Source organism: Hordeum vulgare, chromosome 7H, assembly GCF_904849725.1.
Source record: "Hordeum vulgare subsp. vulgare chromosome 7H, MorexV3_pseudomolecules_assembly, whole genome shotgun sequence".
In the NCBI taxonomy this organism is placed as follows: Eukaryota; Viridiplantae; Streptophyta; class Magnoliopsida; order Poales; family Poaceae; genus Hordeum; species Hordeum vulgare.
Window position 1 is genome coordinate 482047303 of NC_058524.1, and position 20412 is coordinate 482067714.

Genomic DNA, 20412 nt, shown 5'->3' on the forward strand with positions numbered 1-20412 from the left:
AAATAAAAAAACTAAACTAAAAAAACAGGCGCCCACGCATGGGCCGGCCCAAACAGGTGTGCTGCATCTTTTTCCAACGCCCAGAGCGTAATATAGGAGGTGCCTACATGGGCCGGCCCAGTCCGAAGATTTTCCTGTTTGAAACGTTTTTTATGACTTATAGGTGGCATTGGTGGGTAATTTTAGTCAACTTTAAGGGCAATTTGGATGACGTACGGAAGAAGCACTATTTGCTTTATTAGTAGGTAAGATTAATAAATAATTAACCTAATTAAAAATGGAGTCTATGACACATGGGACCCACTGGTTAGTTTGACCAGTCAACTGTTGATGTCAGCATGACATCATGCTGATGTCATAATAGCATTTAATAATTTGTTAAATCTGTTTTTAATTCCTAAATATTAATAAAACTTTGATAATTAATATAAAATAAACCGTAAGTCGAATCAAAATATTTTCAACATGAAAGTTGATCAGCAGAGCGAGACGAACCCGGATACACCATCCGTTCGTGTGTCACGCGTCCCTAGCATAGCAAACATGGAACTTTTCCATTGTTTTCAATCTGACCGGTAGTAGCGAGAGACCCGGAAATATCGCCAGATATTCTTCCGACCCGTCTACGACATGTGTTGTTGCGTTAGCTCATGCCTAGCGTGCATATTGCCATGTCATGCTTAGTGTTGCACCTGTTGCTGTTATTTATTGGTTCTCCCCCTCTTCTTACCGGTAGACCCCGAGACTGACGTTGCTGTCGAGTACATCTACCCTCCTGTGGCGCTCCGGCTGATTACCACTGTATCCAGACGGTCGCCGCGCATACCAGCCCGGGAAATCACTCTGGCATGCACGTTTACAACAGGTATCAGGAACATAGGCATTTCTATTAATGAATATAAGAGTTTTACAAGATGAGGCACAAGGGTGATGGCAGCGGAAAAGCTCTATCCAAGGCAGCATGGTCTTGATGGAGCTCCAATCCACAGGGATCAGACTCGGTTACACTCCTAGCGTGCGAACACTCTATCTCCTCGCGTACGACGGATCCTTATGTGAACCTGGCCACGTTAAAAGCCGCTGAGTACTTTTGAATGTACTCGCAAGCAAACCAAAACTAACATATACACTGAGCAAAGCAATCTCTGGCATTCAAGCATGCATTTGTTATTAGAACAATATTAATCATCATGACATAGCATACCTATCTAGCAAGGTTAATTATCAAGGTATAACAGGGTTATCTAGCAAGATAACTTCTAAAGTAAATGCGATAAGGTAAAGCATATTAGGTAAATGATTTGTACTCCCACTATTCTCATAATCCAGTCTGAATCTGATCCAATCCAACTCATGTGGTCATCGACCACTCATCTCATAGCCATCTGATGGCTAACATGTCATATACCAGACATCTTCTAATGTCTGCACAAGGTGAGTTCTTCCATCATTATCATCGCTCTTACGGTTGATCACCTACCGAGGTCTGGTCGGACTATCCAATACCGTAGACTCGGCTATTCGAATAGATTTGACACTCCGAAGAGGTTGCACACTTTACCCACACTATGGATCACTGACCTTGTGATCCCACTCTGGTGGACCAGCATTACTCCAACGAAACTTGCCTGACCCGTGACTCTTTCATCGTACTCCCAGCAACCACTCTCCCCGGAGTCTTGCCCTGGGTGGTGTTGGAAATATGCCCTAGAGGCAATAATAAAATGGTTATTATCATATTTCCTTGTTCATGGTAATAGTCTATTGTTCATGCTATAATTGTATTAACAGGAAACAGTAATACATGTGTGGATAAATAGATCACAATGTGTCCCTAGCAAGCCTCTAGTTGGCTAGCTCGTTGATCAATAGATGATCATGGTTTCCTGATCATGGACACTGGATGTCATTGATAACGGGATCACATCATTAGGAGAATGATGTGATGGACAAGACCCAATCCTAAGCATAGCACTAGATCGTGTTGTTCGTATGCTAAAGCTTTTCTAATGTCAAGTATATTTTCCTTCGACCGTGAGATTTTGCAACTCCGAGATACCGTAGGAGTGCTTTGGGTGTATCAAACATCACAACGTAACTGGGTGACCATAAAGGTGCACTACGGGTATTTTCGAAAGTATCTGTTGGGTTGGTACGAATTGAGATCGGGATTTGTCACTCCGTGTGACGGAGAGGTATCTCTGGGCCCTCTCGGTAGAACATCATCATAATGAGCTCAATGTGACTAAGGAGTTAGTCACGGGATGATGTGCTACGGAACAAGTAAAGAGACTTGCCGGCAACGAGCTTGAACAAGGTATGGGGATGCCAACGATCGAATCTCGGGCAAGTTCTATACCGGTAGACAAAGGGAATTGTATACGGGATTGATTGAATCCTTGACATCGTGGTTCATCCGATGAGATCATCGTGGAACATGCGGGAGACACCATGGGTATCCAGACCCCGCTGATGGTTATTGGCCGGAGAGGTGTCTCGGTCATGTCTGGATGCCTCCCGAACCCGTAGGGTCTACACACATAAGGTTCGATGACGCTAGGGTTATAGTGAAATAGTGTACGAGGTTACCAAAGGTTGTTCGGAGTCCCGGATGAGATCCTGGACGTCATGAGGAGCTCCGGAATAGTCCGGAGGTAAAGAATTATATATAGGAAGTGAGGATTTGGTCGCCGGAATTGTTTCGGGCGATACCGGTAATGTATCGAGACCACCGAAAGGGTTTCGGGTGTCCACCGGGAGGGGCCACCAGCCCCAAAGGCTAGCATGAGCCAAAAGGTGGAAGGGAACCAGCCCAGAATGGGCTGGTGCGCCTCCCACCTAGGCCCAAGGTGCCACAAGATAGGGAAGGGGGAAACCTAGTGCAGATGGGCCAAAGGCCCATCTGGGGTGCGCCACCCCCCTCTCCCTTGACCTGGCCGCCACCACCAGCCCTAGATGGGGCTGCCGCACCCTTTGGGGGTGGGAACCCTAATGGGGGCGCCACCTCCTTCTCCCCCTATATATAGTGGAGGTTTTGGCTGATTTGAGACACACGAGATCTCTCTCTCGGCGCAGCCCTGCTTCTCCTCTTTCTCCTCTCCCATGGTGCTTGGCGAAGCCCTGCCGGGATACCTCGTAGCTCCACCGCCACCACGCCGTCGTGATGCCAGAGCTCTCCCTCAACCTCTCCCTGCTCCTTGCTGGATCAAGGCATGGGAGACGTCATCGGGTTGTACGTGTGTTGAACGCGGAGGTGCCGCGATTCGGCACATACATCGGAACCGACCGCGATCTGAATCGCTGCGAGTACGACTCCATCGACCATGTTAACAGTAATGCTTCCGCTTAGCGATCCTCAAAGGTATGAAGATGCTCTACAACCTCTCTCGTTGTTGGTCTCTCCATAGATAGATCCTTGTATGGCGTAGGAAATTTTTTGAATTTACTACGTTCTCCAACAGTGGCATCCGAGCCAAGGTTCTATGCGTAGATTCTATGCACGAGTAGAACACCAAAGTTGTGGGCGCTGATTTTGTCAATTGCTTGCCTTTACTAGTCTTATCTTGATTTGGCGGCATCGTGGGATGAAGCGGCCCGGACTGACTTTACACGTACTCTTACGTGAGAATGGCTCCACCGACAGACATGCACCGGTTGCATAAGGTGGCTACCGGGTGTCTGTATCTCCCACTTTAGTCGGATCGGATTCGATGAAGAGGGTCCTTATGAAAGGTAAATAGCATTGGCATATCAATGTTGTGGCTGTCACGTAGGTAAGAAACGTTCTTGCTAGAAACCCAAATCAGCCACGTAAAACTTGCAACAACTATTAGAGGACGTCTAACTTGTTTTTGCAGGGTATGCTATGTGATGTGATATGGCCAAAAGAATGTGGTGTTGCATATGTGATGTATGAGATTGATCATGTTCTTGTAATAGGATTCACGACTTGTATGTCGATGAGTATGACAACCGGCAGGAGCCATAGGAGTTGTCTTAATTTATTGTATGATATGCAAGGCCATGTTGGTTACTTTACTTTATTGCTAAATGTTAGGTATAGTAGTAGAAGTAATAGATTGGCGTGACGACTTCACAGAGACACAATGATGGAGATCATGATGATGGAGATCATGGTGTCATGCCGGTGACGATGATGATCATGGTGCCCCGAAGATGGTGATCAAAGGAGCAAGATGATAATGGCCATATCATGTCACTATATGATTGCATGTGATGTTTATCATGTTTTTTTACATCTTATTGCTTAGAACGACGGTAGCAAAGATAAGATGATCCCTCATGAAAATTTCGAGACAGTATTCCCCTAAGTTTGCACCGTTGCGAAGGATCATTGTCTCGAAGCACCACGTGATGATCAGGTGTGATAGATTCTAACATTCGCATACAACGGGTGAAAGCCAGTTTACACACGCAGAACACTTAGGTTGACTCGACGAGCCTAGCATGTACAGACATGGCCTCGAATACAGGAGACCGAAAGGTCAAACATTAGTCGTATGGTTGATACGATCAGCATGGAGATGCACACCATTGATGACTAGTCCGTCTCACGTGATGATCGGACATGGGCTAGTCGACGTGGATCGTGTAACACTTGGATGACTAGAGGGATGTCTATCTAAGTGGGAGTTTGATACGTCTCCAACGTATCTATAATTTTTGTTGGTTCCATGATATTATCTTGTCAAACTTTGGATGTTCTGTATGCCTTTTATATCTTTTTTGGGACTAACTTATTAACTCAGTGCCAAGTGTCAGTTCCTGTTTTTTCCGTGTTTTTTACCCCTTTTCAAAGGAGAATATTAAACGGAGTCCAAACGGAATAAACCTCCAAAAAGATTTTTTTCCGGAACAGAAGATACGCGGGGAACTTGAGAACCAAGGCAAAGGACCCCAGGGGAGGTCACAAGCCCCCTAGGCGCGGCCTGGGGGGGCCGCGCCTAGCAGGCTTGTGGGCCCCCTGTGGCTCCTCTGCCCTACTTCCTCCGCCTATAAATCCCCAAAAAATCCAAAACCACGGGAGAGAGCTACAAAAATACTTTTCCGCCGCCGCAAGCTTCTGCCTCCGCAAGATCCCACCTGGGGCACGTTCTGGTGCCCTGCCGGAGGGGGGGGTTCGGACATGGAGGGCTTCTCCATCAACACCATTGCCTCTCCGATGATGCGTGAGTAGTTCACCATAGACCTTCGGGTCCATAGCTAGTAGCTAGATGGCTTCTTCTCTCTCTTGGATCTTCAATACAAAGTTCTCCATGATCTTCATGGAGATCTATCCGATGTAACCTTGTTTTGCAGTGTGTTTGTCGAGATCCGATGAATTGTGGATTTATGATCAGATTATCTATGAATCTTATTTGAGTTTCTTCTGATCTCTCTTATGCATGATTTCATATCCTTGTAATTCTTTTCGAGTTGTGGGTTTTGTCTGGCCAACTAGATCTATGATTCTTGCAATGGGAGAAGTGCTTGGATTTGGGTTCATACCATGCGGTGACCTCACCCAGTGACAGAAGGGGTAGCGAGGCACGCATCGTGGTGTTGCCATCAAGGGTAAAAAGATGGGGGTTTCATCATTGGTTTGAGATTATCCATCTACATCATGTCATCTTGCTTAAGGCGTTACTCTGTTCGTCATGAACTCAATACACTAGATGCATGCTGGATAGCGGTCGATGTGTGGAGTAATAGTAGTAGATGCAGAAAGTATTAGTCTACTTGTCTCGGACGTGGTGCCTATATCTATGATCATTGCCTTAGATATCGTCATGACTTTGCGCGGTTCTATCAATTGCTCGACAGTAATTCATTCACCCACCGTAATATTTGCTATCATGAGAGAAGCCTCTAGTGAACACTATGGCCCTCAGGTCTACTTCACATCATATTTTCAGCCTTACACTTTTACTTTGTTGCACTTTCCGCCTTCAGATCTCACCTTGCAATCAATCGTGAAGGGATTGACAACCCCTTTGTAGCGTTGGGTGCAAGTTTGCTGTTTTTGTGCAGGTACGGTGGAGACTTGACTTGATACCTTGGTTCTCAAACTGAAGGAAATACTCCTACTGGATTGATACCTTGGTTCTCAAACTGAGGGAAATACTTAGTGCTACTGTGCTGCATCACCCTTTCCTCTTCAAGGGAAAAACCAACGCAAACTCAAGAGGTAGCAGAGTTCATCAAATGAACTTAATTATCATGAACATAGTCAAATAGGTCTTTGCAAATTATGTTGTAACTTACACTATATCTCTACCGTATTTGATACGTTCCTAGAGAAAATATGGTTGAAAGATAGAAGTAGCAATTATGCAGACTCGGTCCGTTAATTAAGGATTGTCCTCATTGCTAAACAGAAGGCTTATGTCCTTAGCACACCGCTCGGTGTGCTGAACCCCAAGCGTGATCTATGGATGTTGCGAATATCCGACAGACACGTTTTTGATAACTACATGATAGTTCAGTGCATATTGCTTGAATGACTTAGAATTAAGGCGTTAAAGACGTTTCGAATGTCGTAGGACATACGTGATGATCCAAGAGATGAAAGTGGGATTTCATGCTCGTGCCCTTGTTTAGAGGTATGAGACCTCCGACAAGATTCTTTGTTCGCAAAAGTAAAGGAGAAGATCTCAATCATTGAGCATGTGCTCAGATTTTCTGAGTACTACAATCGCTTGAATTGAGAGGGAGTTGATCTTCCAGATGAGACAGTGATAGTTCTCCAAAGTCATTGACACCAAGCTACTAGAGCTTCGTGATGAACTATAACATGTCAAGGATGGATATGATGATCCTTGAGCTATTCCTGATGTTTGACACCGCGGAAGTAGAAATCGAAAAGGAGCATCAATTGTTGATGGTTTTTCAAACCACTAGTTTCAAAAACGGAAAAGGCATGAAGGGATACTTCATTAAACGCAAACCAGTTGCTGCTCTAGTGAAGAGACCCAAGGTTGAACCCAAAACCCGAGACTAAGTGCTTCTGTAATGAGGGAAACAGTCACTGAAGAGGAACTACCCTAGACACTTGGTAGATGAGAAGGCTGGCAAAGTTGACAAAAGTATATTGGATATACATGATATTGATGTGTACTTTACTAGTACTCCTAGTAGCACGAGGGTATTAGATACCTGTTCGGTTGCTAAGTGTTAGTAACTCGAAATAAAAGCTATGGAATAAACAGAGACTAGCTAAAGGCGAGGTGACGATGTGTGTTGGAAGTGTTTCCAAGGTTGATATGATCACACATCGCACGCTCCCTCTACCATCGAGATTAGTGTTAAACCTAAGTAATTGTTATTTGGTGTTTGCGTTGAGCATAGACATGATTGGATAATGTTAATGGCAAAAAATGATTATTCATCTAAAGAGAATAACGGTTATTCTGTTTACTTAAATGATACCTTAAATGGTCTTGTACCTAGAATGAATGGTTTATTGAATCTCGATCGTAGTGATACACATGTTCATAATATTGTTGCCAAAAGATACAAAGTAGTAATGATAGTACCACTTACTTGTGGCACTGCTGCTTGAGTCATATTGGTATAAAATGCATGAAGAAGCTCCATGCTGATGGATCTTTGTACTCACTCATCTTTGAAACGTTTGAGACATGCAAACCACGTTTGTTGGTATAAACGCATGAAGAAACTCCATGCGGATGGATCGTTTGACTCACTTTATTTTTGAATCACTTGAGACATGCAAATCATACCACATGGGCAAGATGACTGAAGACCTCTTCTTCCAGTGAGATGGAACAAGAATGTAACTTGTTGGAAGTAATACATTTTGATGTGTGCAGTCCGATGAGTATTGAGCACGCAATGGATATCATTATGTTCATACTTCACAAATGATTTGAGTAGATACTAGTGTATTTACTTGATGAAACACAGGTCTGAATTATTGAAAAAGGTTCAAGTAATTTTAGAGTGAAGTTGAAAATCATCGTGACAAGAGGATAATATGTCTACGATGTGATCGTGGAGATAATCATATATATCTGAGTTACGAGTTTGGTAAATGTTTAAGACAAGGTGAAAATTGTTTCACGTGAAAAATGGTTCACAACTCATGCCACCTGGAACACCATAGTCTGATGGTGTGTCTGTATGTCATAATCGTGCAGTATTAGACATAGTGCATACTATGATATTTCTTATCAAATTACCATTATTGTTTGTGGGTTAGGCATTAGAGACAACCGCATTCACTTTAAATAGGGCACCACTCAATTCCGTTGAGATGGCACTGTATGAACTATGGTTTAGAGAAACCTTAGCTGTCATTTCTTAAGAGTTTGGGGTTGCGATGCTTATGTGAAAGAGTTTCAGCCAGATAAGCTCGAACCCAAAGCGGATAAATGCATCTTCATAGGACACCCAAAACAGTTGGGTATACCTCTTATCTCAGACCCGGAAGGAAAAGTGTTTGTTCTAGAAATGGGTCCTTTCTCGAGGTAAGGTTTCTCTCGAAAGAGTTGAGTGGGAGTATGGTGGATACTTGATGAGGTTATTGAACCATCACTTCAACCAGTGTGTGGCAGAGCGCAGGAAGTTGTTCCTATGGCGCCTACACCAATTGAACTGGAAGCTTATGATGGTGATCATGAAGTTTCGGATCAATTCATTGCCAAAACCCTCGTAGGCGGACAAGGATGCGTACTACTATAGAGTGGTATGGTAAACTTGTCTTAGAGGTCATGTTGTTGGACAACAATGAACCTACGAGATATGGAGAAGCGATGGTGGGCCCGGATTCCAACAAATGGCTGGAGGCCATGAAATCCGAGAGAGGATCCATGTATGAAAAACAAAGTATAGACTTTGGAGGAACCACTTGATGGTCATAAGACTATTAACTCTGAATGGATCTTTAAAAGGAAGACAGACGGTGATAGTGAAAAGTCACCATTAAGAAAGCTCGACTTGTGGCGAAGATGTTTCCGACAAAGTTCAAAGAGTTGACTACGATGAGACTTCTCACTCGTAGGGATGTTGAAAGTCTGTTGAAATTATGTTAGCAGTTGCTGCATCATTTATGAAATCTTGCACATAGGATGTCAAAATATTGTTTCCTCGACGGTTTCCTTGAGGAAAGGTTGTATGTGATACAACCAAAAGATTTTGTCGATCCTAAAGGGTGCTAACAAGTATGCAAAGCTCCAGCAATCCTTCTATGGACTGGAGCAAGCATCTCGGAGTTGGAATATACACTTTGATGAGGTGATCAAAGTTTTTGGTTTTATAAAGTTTATGAGAAACTTGTATTTCCAAAGAAGTGAGTGGGAGCACTATAGAATTTCTGATGAATATATGTGGTTGACATATTGTTGATCGGAAATAATGTAGAATTTCTGCAAAGCATAAAGGGTTGTTTGAAAGGAGTTTTTTCAAAGGAAAACCTAGATGTAGCTACTTGAGAGTTGAGCATCAAGATCTATAAAGATAGATCAAAGTGCTTAATGGAACTTTCAACGAAATGCATGCCTTGACAAGTTTTTGAAGGAGTTCAAAATAGATCAGCAAAGAAGGAGTTCTTGGCTATGTTGCAAGGTGTAAATTTGAGTATGATGCAAAGCCCGACCACGGCAGAAGAAAGAGAAAGGACGAATGTCGTCCCCTATGCATTAGCCGTAGGCTCTACAAGTATGCTATGTTGTGTACCGCACCTAAAGTGTGCCTTGCCATGAGTCAGTTTTGGGGTACAAGAGTGATCCAGGAATGGATCACTGGACAGCGGTCGAAGTTATCCTTAGTAACTAATAGACTAAAGAATTTTTCTAAATTATGGAGGTGATTAAAGAGTTCGTCGTAAAGGAGTTACGTCGATGCAAGCTTTGTCACTAATCTGGAGGATTATGAGTAGTAAACCGGATTCGTATAATGGAGCAATCATTTGGAATGGTTCCACATGGGGCGTAGTAGCGTCTATAGGATGATGTAGAGATTTGTAAAGCACACACGGATCTGAAAGGTTCAGACCCATTGACTATAAACCTCTCTCACAAGCAAGACATGATCGAACCCCAGAACTGTATGGGTGTTGAATTCATTGCAATCACATAGTGATGTGAACTAGATTATTGACTCTGGTGCAAGTGGGAGACTGTTGGAAATATGCCCTAGAGGAAATAATAAAATGGTTATTATCATATTTCCTTGTTCATGATAATCGTCTATTGTTCATGCTATAATTGTATTAACAGGAAACAGTAATACATGTGTGGATAAATAGATCACAATGTGTCCCTAGCAAGCCTCTAGTTGGCTAGCTCGTTGATCAATAGATGATCGTGGTTTCCTGATCATGGACATTGGATGTCATTGATAACGGGATCACATCATTAGGAGAATGATGTGATGGACAAGACCCAATACTAAGCATAGCACTAGATCGTGTTGTTCGTATGCTAAAGCTTTTCTAATGTCAAGTATCTTTTCCTTCGACCGTGAGATTGTGCAACTCCCGGATATCGTAGGAGTGCTTTGGGTGTATCAAACGTCACAACGTAACTGGGTGACCATAAAGGTGCAATACGGGTATCTCCGAAAGTATCTGTTGGGTTGGTACGAATCGAGATCGGGATTTGTCACTCCGTGTGACGGAGAGGTATCTCTAGGCCCACTCGGTAGAACATCATCATAATGAGCTCAATGTGACTAAGGAGTTAGTCATGGGATGATGTGCTACGGAACGAGTAAAGAGACTTGCCGGCAACAAGATTGAACAAGGTATGGGGATACCGACGATCGGATCTCGGGCAAGTTCTATACCGGTAGACAAAGGGAATTTTATACGGGATTGATTGAATCCTTGACATCATGGTTCATCCGATGAGATCATCATGGAACATGCAGGAGACACCATGGGTATCCAGACCCCACTGATGGTTATTGGCCGGAGAGGTGTCTCGGTCATGTCGGCATGCCTCCCGAACCCGTAGGGTCTACACACTTAAGGTTCGATGATGATAGGGTTATAGGGAAATAGTGTACGAGGTTACCGAAGGTTGTTCGGAGTCCCGGATGAGATCCCGGATGTCATGAGGAGCTTCGGAATACTCCGGAGGTAAACAATTATATATAGGAAGTGAGGATTTGGTCGCCGGAATTGTTTTGGGCGACACCGGTATTGTACCTAGACCACCGAAAGGGTTTCGGGGGTCCATCGGGAGGGGCCACCAGCCCCAAAGGCAAGCATGGGCCAAAGGTGGAAGGGAACCAGCCCAGAGTGGGCTGGTGCGCCTCCCACCTAGGCCCAAGGCGCCACAAGAGAGGGAAGCGGGGAACCCTAGTGCAAATGGGCCTAAGGCCCATTAGGGGTGCGCCACCCCCCTCTCCCTTGCCCTGGCCGCCACCACCAGCCCTAGATGGGGCTTCCGCACCCTTTGGGGGTGGAACCCTAAATGGGGCGCACCCCTCCCTCTCCCCCTATATATAGTGGAGGTTTTGGCGGATTTGAGACACACGAAATCTCTCTCTCGGCGCAGCCCTGATTCTCCTCTTTCTCCTCTCCCACGGTGTTTGGCGAAGCCCTGCCGGGAGACCTCGTAGCTCCACCGCCACCACGTTGTCGTGATGCCGAAGCTCTCCCTCAACCTCTCCCTCCTCCTTGATGGATCAAGGCGTGGGAGACGTCATCGGGCTGTACGTGTGTTGAACGCGGAGGTGCCGTGATTCGGCACATAGATCGGAACCGACCGCGATCTGAATCGCTGCTAGTACGACTCCATCTACCGCGTTCATAGTAACGCTTCCGCTTAGCAATCCTCAAAGGTATGAAGATGCTCTACGTCCTCTCTCGTTGCTGGTCTCTCCAAAGATAGATCCTTGTATGGCGTAGGAATTTTTTTGAATTTACTACGTTCTCCAACAGGTGGCCATGTGTCCTCATGACACCTACCACCGTCGTGGCCAAACTAAACTTTCCCACCTAGGGACTGGCCCAACTCAACACAACTGGTCTCACAGGATTATCACCGCCCACCTGATCAGGGTAGCACACGTGCATAATCCCCCCTCTTTGGGAGTACCGGTGAAAGGTCAATCGATCAGCCCAAGTCACGGTCGTCCCATACCGGCAAATGTTGTTGCATGGATAAGCCCGGACAGGTGACTCGAGATCAACCCATTAGGTTTGGTTTAAACAACATATTTGTCAAGCATGGTTGTTGTCAGCAATGACTTAACATAATAGTGATTCTGCATGAAATAACAACAGTAGAAACACCTCAACCTATCTCTATATTATGAGTCATTAATAAGATAGTATGTAAATGATAGGTTATTACTTTACAAGCTCTAACTGTAAATTAGACCTTCGGAACCCTCGCATAAAACCGGCAAATAAATTGGTAGGCACCAGAATGGTCTTTACAACACAGATCTGGGATGTTACCGAAATAACTCAACCCCGGCTCAAGACGGGTGGAAAGCAGTACACAGCATGAGGCGGTGTTGATCAAAAGAATGTAGCAGTTCCCTAAGACGGCCGTAGAACAGCTCAGAGCATAGGGTCACTACCACGGAAAGAAATTCAACAGCTGCCTGCGACGGCCGAAAAGCGCCTCAGAACACGAGCTAGATGTCGACGAGAGAGGTATAAAGTCGGCATCCACTCCGGACGGTCGAAAGCAGCTCAGACTCGGGCGTGGTGCCGTCATTGAAGAAAATGCGAGCAAGGGTTCGTCAGAGTCACGTACCACATGTTACTATACATACAATCATAAGCATATTAATTGAACATGCAGGAACAACACAGAAGGTTCATTTTCACAGCGTAACCACCTTGTGAAAATGTTACAAACATGACGGGCTCGACGAGACGAAGACGTGAGCGTTGGTTTCACCTCGATCGGAGTCACGGTTAAAAAGATACGGACGAAAGAAGATGAGGGACCAATCTGCAAAAATATTCTCTCCAACAGGTCCCTGGGCTGAAAAATAGAAAACGTATTGCTGGAAATGCGCTTCTACTTAAATGGAAGCGTATTTACCAGAATACGCTTCCACTTAACAGCTAGACCAGGTCTTCTCTCACCGACAGGTGGGGTCGGGGCCCACCTGTCGGGTCCCCTCTCTCTCTCTGAGGCGACGCATGGGACCCACTTCATCCACTCCTCTCTCTCTCTTACATGCGGGCCCCGCCCCAGCTCCTCTCTCTCTTTCATGCTTGTTCTTCAACCTCCCGACAGGGCCACGGGGAAGATCTGGCGCCGGTCCTTGCCGTTGCTACGCTACTCTAGGAGGCCGGCCGACGGGCGTCGGAGAACCACCTCACCTCGCCACGCTCAAGGGTGGCCGCGGGGTCACCGGAGATGGACCACAGCGCCACTGCCACGAGCCGGTGCGCGGCGGGCAAGGAGTTGCAGTGGGCGGTGCTGATAGGGCCTTCCCTAGCGGGGTCGGCGATCGTGCAAGATCCAGAGGGGTCTCAGGCAGGGGCTAGGTAGGGAGGAAGGGGCCGAGGTGCTCTAACTTGAGCCGGAGACGAATGCGGCAATGGCAGCCATGGCGGGCAGAGAGCTCCTTGTGCTCGAGTGGAAGGGGCTTGGGGAGCTCTGAGCTTGCTAACGAGGAGGGGGCTCGGCTTGCTCCTTAAATAGCCTCAGGGGAAGCTTCTCGGCATCTCTCGCCGGTGTCCGAAGCTCCCGAAGGATCGACATTGCTCCAGTGGTCGGCAGAGGTGTCCATGGCGAGGAACAGAGGGGGGAAGGACCGCACGATCGCGGGCTAGCTACTGGACATGGAGGGGACGCGAGAGGCAGAGGGAGTGGACGGGGTCGGGGCCCAAATGCACAAAGCTTGCATATGGCGCGCTCTGCCGGTGATCACCATGTGCACAACTCGATTTGGCACCTCATGCGTGTCCAATCATGTCCAACAGCACCCTCACTGCTCCAGGAGATAAGAATGGAAGTTGGAATGAGCTGGGAGGCTCTGGGGAAGAAGGAACTTGCCAAAACAGATCCTGATATGAAGGTGTTTGTGGTTGTTTCTGGGGAAATGAGTGGATAATTGGAGTTGGATCTTTGTCAAAACTAAATAGGATAGGAAGAACTATAAGCTTGCAAAATTTTAAGTCTGCTCACCCTGTTTGCATACACTTCCTTCACAAACCACAGAATGGTCCAGAAACTAGAATTTGAAGCTGGGCTCAAATGACTAAATGAATTTGGCTCAAACTTGGGGAAAGATGATGATTTGATCAAATGAAGATACTGGAGAAGTTTCAGCTCAATCAGAAATTCCTAGAGGGTACTTCCTTCACGGAGCTTCCAAACGGGCAAAAACTTAGGAAAATCGCTGGGAAAAGATGGTGAGAGGGATTGAACTGATTTTTGGTATTCACTAGTGATTTCACAATGTAAACCATCATGAAAAGTTTCAGCTCAAGGAGATCAAGGAATAAAGCACTTCCTTTGCAAATTTCCCAACTAGACAGAATTTGCAATTTGATGTTGTGCTCCAAATTTGAACTAGGGAGCTTGGGCTTTTGATGGATGTGATGAAGATATGGATAGGATAAGCTCCACAAATTATTTGGGATTTTTCATGGCTACCAAAATGGTAGTTCCTTTAAAAAGTGCCCAAAATTCTATATTGGCATTAAATAGGAAAATGCAATTTTCCCTGATTCTATGATGGCCAATATTTTATGGGAGCTCAATGTGATCACAAAGAATATCTCTACAAGTTTTCATGAGCTTTGGAGATGGATAGCTATTTTCCGGGATTTAATTCCTTTAACTGGCAGAAAAAGGAATTAATTCTAAATCAAAAATATTGCAAATGACTTGGCAATATTTTTGCATATCCAGGGTTCAAAGATGAAGAATGATCATTGGGAAAAGGTTTGGGAGGTAACAGGGCAAAAGAAATTGGGGTTCCTTTGAAACAGGAGAGATCAGGGTTTCCCTTCCGGCAATTCGGAAGGTAGGGTTTTGACGGCAAAACCCTGAGAAAAGGTCTCGGGTGGAATGGCTAAACTGGGGAGAATTTAGGGAAGGCAAGGCTATATGATCATCTTCACATTCCCAGGGTGAAAGAAATCTGATAACCCGAGAAAAAGACGGGGTGTCAAATCCCGCAATGAAAATAAATCAGGGAGCGAAAACCAGGGTGTTACACCTCCCGACGACCAACCCTTTGCCGCAGAGCAACAAGGCAAGCAAACCCCCTAGATCATTCCTATATCGCCTATGTCTTTCTTCCTCCTGCTTGCATTAGAATTTTGCTACTATTGTAGTTAGCTCCTATATCTGAAGCATAGCCTGTTCTTGTTAAACTGTTACTTTCAGTAATGCACTTTAAAACTGTTTAGTATAGGTGGAGCAGTCATCCCCTCTGACCCCTTAGTCTAGTTGCCCCGCTTTGTCATCAAGTCTCGATCCCTGATCGACAAACCAGAACCGGCACAACACTTACACCCCCTTAGTTGTGCGACGCTACATAGATACTATCGGGTACCGAGGGTGACACCTTGCGAAGTACTCCTGGTGATATCTCTGTAGTACAGCTAGTCGGTCGTGGTTATCGAGGGTGATTCCTCTTTCCCCATTCCCGATGATGCCTCTGTCGTGCAACCCCTAAAGTGTGGGACCCTCGAGGGTGATTCCTCTAGGTCCATCTTGACGGCTACATCGTTTGGAATCCAACGAGGGTGATACCTCGGATTCCCCCTCATGTTTCTAACACATAGTTACTTGACCATGTTACTCGGATCTTTGATGAATAGATGTTAGGCAAGTGGATTCCCGCATGTTTGTGTTGATGACATAATTAAAATGATAATGGATTTGGGTATTTGATCTGGGTTGGTCGGGGACCTTTTCACACTAACCAGCTACGCGGGAAGAATTATGGGTACTTGACGTCGCGGTATCAGCCGAAGCTCTTCAGACGCCAGCGATGGAGCGGCACGCGCCCGAGTGGTCCCGAGATGCATCGCGCTTGTGATTAAGGGGTGCTAGGACTAACATCGTCCGCCCACGCATCATGGAGGAGCGCAAAGGGCAAGTGGGCCCACGACCCCTTTGTGCTTAGGAGTTAGACCGGCGGGCTGGCCTCTCTGTTGAGCTTAGGTGGGGATGCAACATGTCGATATTCCGAGGCCGGGCATGACCCAGAAAAGTGTGTCCGGCTAGAGTGTTATCGAGTGTGACGGGAAACTTGGTGCATCCCTGCAGGGATGAAAATAGCCTATTCGGATAGCCGTTTCCACAGTTACAGGACGACTTGGAGTTGTGCCCTGATCTTATACAACTACAACTATTACTTAACTGGAATAGTTGCTCTGGGATTGCTTCCTCGCAGGGAGTCGGGGGAGGATCTCTGGGCGTGACCTCATATTAATATTGCTGCAACAATATGACTGTTAATTGTGTTACCCTGTTCTACTCTCGTCTATTGCTGCAAGACCCTTGAAGATGCTAGTCTTCGATAGGACTAGGCCTTCTCTCCCTTTTCTCACATTGTTGCAGTCAATCCACCTATAACCCCCCCCTTTCTTTGATAATGTTGCATACTTAGCATAGTTTTGGTATAAGTCTTGCGAGTACTTTGGATGAGTACTCACTGTTGCTTTGCTCCCCCTTTGCCCCCTTGATCCATTGCTGCGACCAGATGATGGAGCCCAGGAGTTGGAGTATCCCGCCGACGACGACTCCTACCCCGACGGTGCCTACTATGTGGAGGCCGCTGAAGACCAGGAGTAGTTAGGAGGCCTCGCTTCGTTTGATCGTTGTATCTTTTGTGCTAGCCTTCTCTAAGGCACCTCATGTTTAATGTATGTACTCAGATATTGTTGCTTCTGCTGACTAGTGTGTTTATCGAGATTCTGTATTCTAGCCCTCGAGGCTCCTGGCTTGTAATATGAAGCTTGTATTGTTTTATTTGTGTCTTGAGTTGTGTTGTGATATCTTCCCGTGAGTCCTTGAGTTTGATCGTACAAATTTGTGTGTATGTTTAGCGTACGATTAAATCGAGGGTGTCACATTTGATGTGGAGCAATTTCTTCAGGTGCACCCACTTTAGTTTCATCATTGTTGGGGATGACTTACTCAACAGGATGTTGTTCCTGAGTAAGAATGATGTCTTCAGTAGCCTTGAGCTTAATAGCTTCCTCGGGAGTCAATTTATCTGTCACGGGAGGTAGGTGCTCTCTCTGCGAGCCATTAGTTTCATCAAACCACACATCTACAATTTTAACAACCTTATTGTGGTAGTTGTTGAAGACTCTGTAGGTGTGCGAGTCCTTGCCGTAACCGAGCATAAAACCCTCGTATGCTTTCGGTGCAAATTTTGAACTATGGTAAGGATCACTGATCCAGCATCTTGTACCAAAGACTTTGCAATAACTTACATTGGGTTTCTTGTTAGTGAGGAGTTCGTATGAAGTCTTCTTAAGGAATTTGTGAAATATACCTTGTTGATGATATGGCAAGCAGTACTGATTGTTGATTGCCTCAGGCCAAAAGTGACGAGGAGTCTGATATTCTTCAAGCATAGTCCGTGCCATTTCAACCAGAGTCCCATTCTTGCACTCGACGACACCATTCTGTTGAGGAGTGTAAGGAGCAGACAATTCATGAGTAATACCAAGTTCATCAAGATAGTCATCAATGCATGTATTCTTGAATTCTATCCCATTGTCACTCCTGATGTGTTTGATCTTCACGCCGAATTTCGTCGAGGCCCTTGAGGAAAATCCTTTGAAGACTTCCTGCACTTCAGCTTTATAAAGAATGATATGCACCCAAGTATAATGCGAATAGTCATCAACGATGACAAAGCCATATAGAGATGTTGCATTGGTTAGAGTAGCATAATGAGTAGGTCCAAATAGATCCATGTGAGGCAATTCAAAAGGACGAGTAGTAGTCATGTAGTCTTCAAGGGGTGCTTGGATCTGGTCATCTTTCGAGACTCACAAGCCCCGCATAGGTGATCCTTGAGGAATTTGACGGTTTCGATGCCAATGACATGCTTCTTCTTTGCTAGCGTGTGCAAATTCCTCATGCCTGCATGCCCAAGTCGTCGATGTCACAACCAGCCCTCTGAGGCTTTTGCAAGGATACACATGGCCGGCTGAGGAACTATAGGGAAATCAACAATGTTCAAGTCTCCTCTCCTAGAAGACTTGGGATTTGCCAGTTTCCATGATTACTACGCGTCTATATTTTCCAAAGATAACAATCATATCAAGATCACAAAGCATTGAGACTGACATGAGGTTAAACCCAAGGGATTCGACAAGCATGACTTTGTCCATGTGTCGGTCCTTAGAGATAGCCACCTTACCAAGTCCCGATACCTTGCTTTTACCTTTGTCACCATAGGTGATATGATTCAGTGGTGATGGAGTCAATGGGATATTCATCAATAGACTTTTGGCACCAGTCATGTGATTTGTACACCCACTGTCAAGAACCCACTCTGTGGTTTTGGGTTTGTCATCATGTAGATGAATTCGTGCTGCTTACCATCTCATATGCTTCAGTGTGAAGAATATGATATCAAATTTATCAAACTTGAATTTCATCACATAAAGTATAGTTTAGACATAATGAGGACGTGTGAAATGACAGATCATTTCATCAGGATTAGCTTGCGTCCTATCAAGCAATTTCCTCAGGTATCCAGCAAATTCTTCAGATGATGACTTTCATCTCGAGACATGACCTGCAAAAGTGATTAGTTTGATTTCTTCACCACCCACATCTAAAGGGGTGGTAAAGAGTTCATCATCCTGCGAGCGCCATATGATAATTGAGGCATTGAGGCTAAGACACTTCATTTCATAGGAGGGGGTTAGAGTACTCAAATGAATAGGCATATAAGTTCTTTGAGGACTTATGAACATAGTGATTTGAGGAATAATGCACATATTCATGTCCCTTGTAGCTTCCTTGCATATCAGAATCATTAGTGCTAGTACAAGCATAGTTTTGACCATATGACGAATTTGATCCCCGTGAAGACTTTGGTCCACCTAAGGAATTTTATCTAGGGCTCCTATTCTTCACTGGTGGTGTCATGAGGACAATCACCTAAAGACTTTCCAAGCTGCTTTTGGGAACTCAGATTTTCTTCAGGGGTGGTCCAGTCATGTAGTTAGTTCCAACATACCTAGCAAATACTTCACCAGCCTGATTTTTGAACAGTTTATAGTTTGAATCAAGTGACTGATCACATGAATATGCTATTTCACATGCAAAGCCTGTTAGAGTAGATGGATCAACAGGAGGTCGTTTTGCAGCAACCCATGAGGTTTTGGGATACTGCTTAGGTTTCCAGTATGACCCATCAACATTCAATTTCCTCTCAAAGGCAATACCCTCTTTCCTAGGGTTCCTGTTTAGAATCTCCTTTTTGAGCACATCGCAAAGGGTTTGATGCCCTTTGAGGCTTTTGTATAAGCCTGTCACATACAATTCCTTCAACCCTGCATTTTCATCAGTGACATTTGTGGTTTCCTCAGGTGAGGAATTTGTTATCACGGGTATAGTTGAGGAATTTGTTATCACGGATACAGTTGAAGAATTTGTAGCAATAGAAGCATTTGAAGTTTCAGGTGAAGAATTAGCAGATTCACGTTCGATGCATTTCAAACATGGTGGAGTGAATTCTTCCTGAGCGGTATTGATCTATTAAGCAAGAAAAAATCATTTCCGATTCGAAGATCATCATGAGACATTCTTAGCTTCTCAAGATCTTGCTTTCTCTAAAGGAAATCATAAGAAATCTTCTCATGATCAACCAAGAGTGTACCATAACGTTCTTGAAGACTATAAAACCTAGACTGAAGACTTTGAACATCATCACTGAGGGTTTGAGTCCGATTCATTTCCTCACTCTGCCATACTGACCTTTGCTCAGATGGCCACAAATGATATTGTTCGCTTGAGAGTTGAGTTGCTTGAATCTCTTCACATTAGCGGTAGTGATAGTTGAATTGACAGAGGGAACACCATTTTCCACAACATACCAGAGATCGTTGTCAATTGCTTCAAGGTGCATGTGCATCTTGTTCTTCCAGTAGGGGAAATCCTTTCCTTCAAAGGTAGGACAACCTGCAGTAACCTTGATCATACCTGCAGTCGACATAACTAAAACTCCACGTGGTTAAACCAAAATCACACAGAACAAGGGAGCAGCTTGCTCTTATACCAATTGAAAGTGCGTTATATCGACTAGAGGGGGTGAATAGGCAATTTTTACAAATTCTTCACTGAGGAAATTCCTAGTGATGAAAGTCCTCAGTCACAAACTGAGTGCAGCGGGATAAAGTACTCAAATAGATGTGCAAAAGCAACTATAGCTTAGTCTTCAGAGTGAAGTGAAACGTTCAGGTTGCACAGGTCATGTGATCAGGATAAG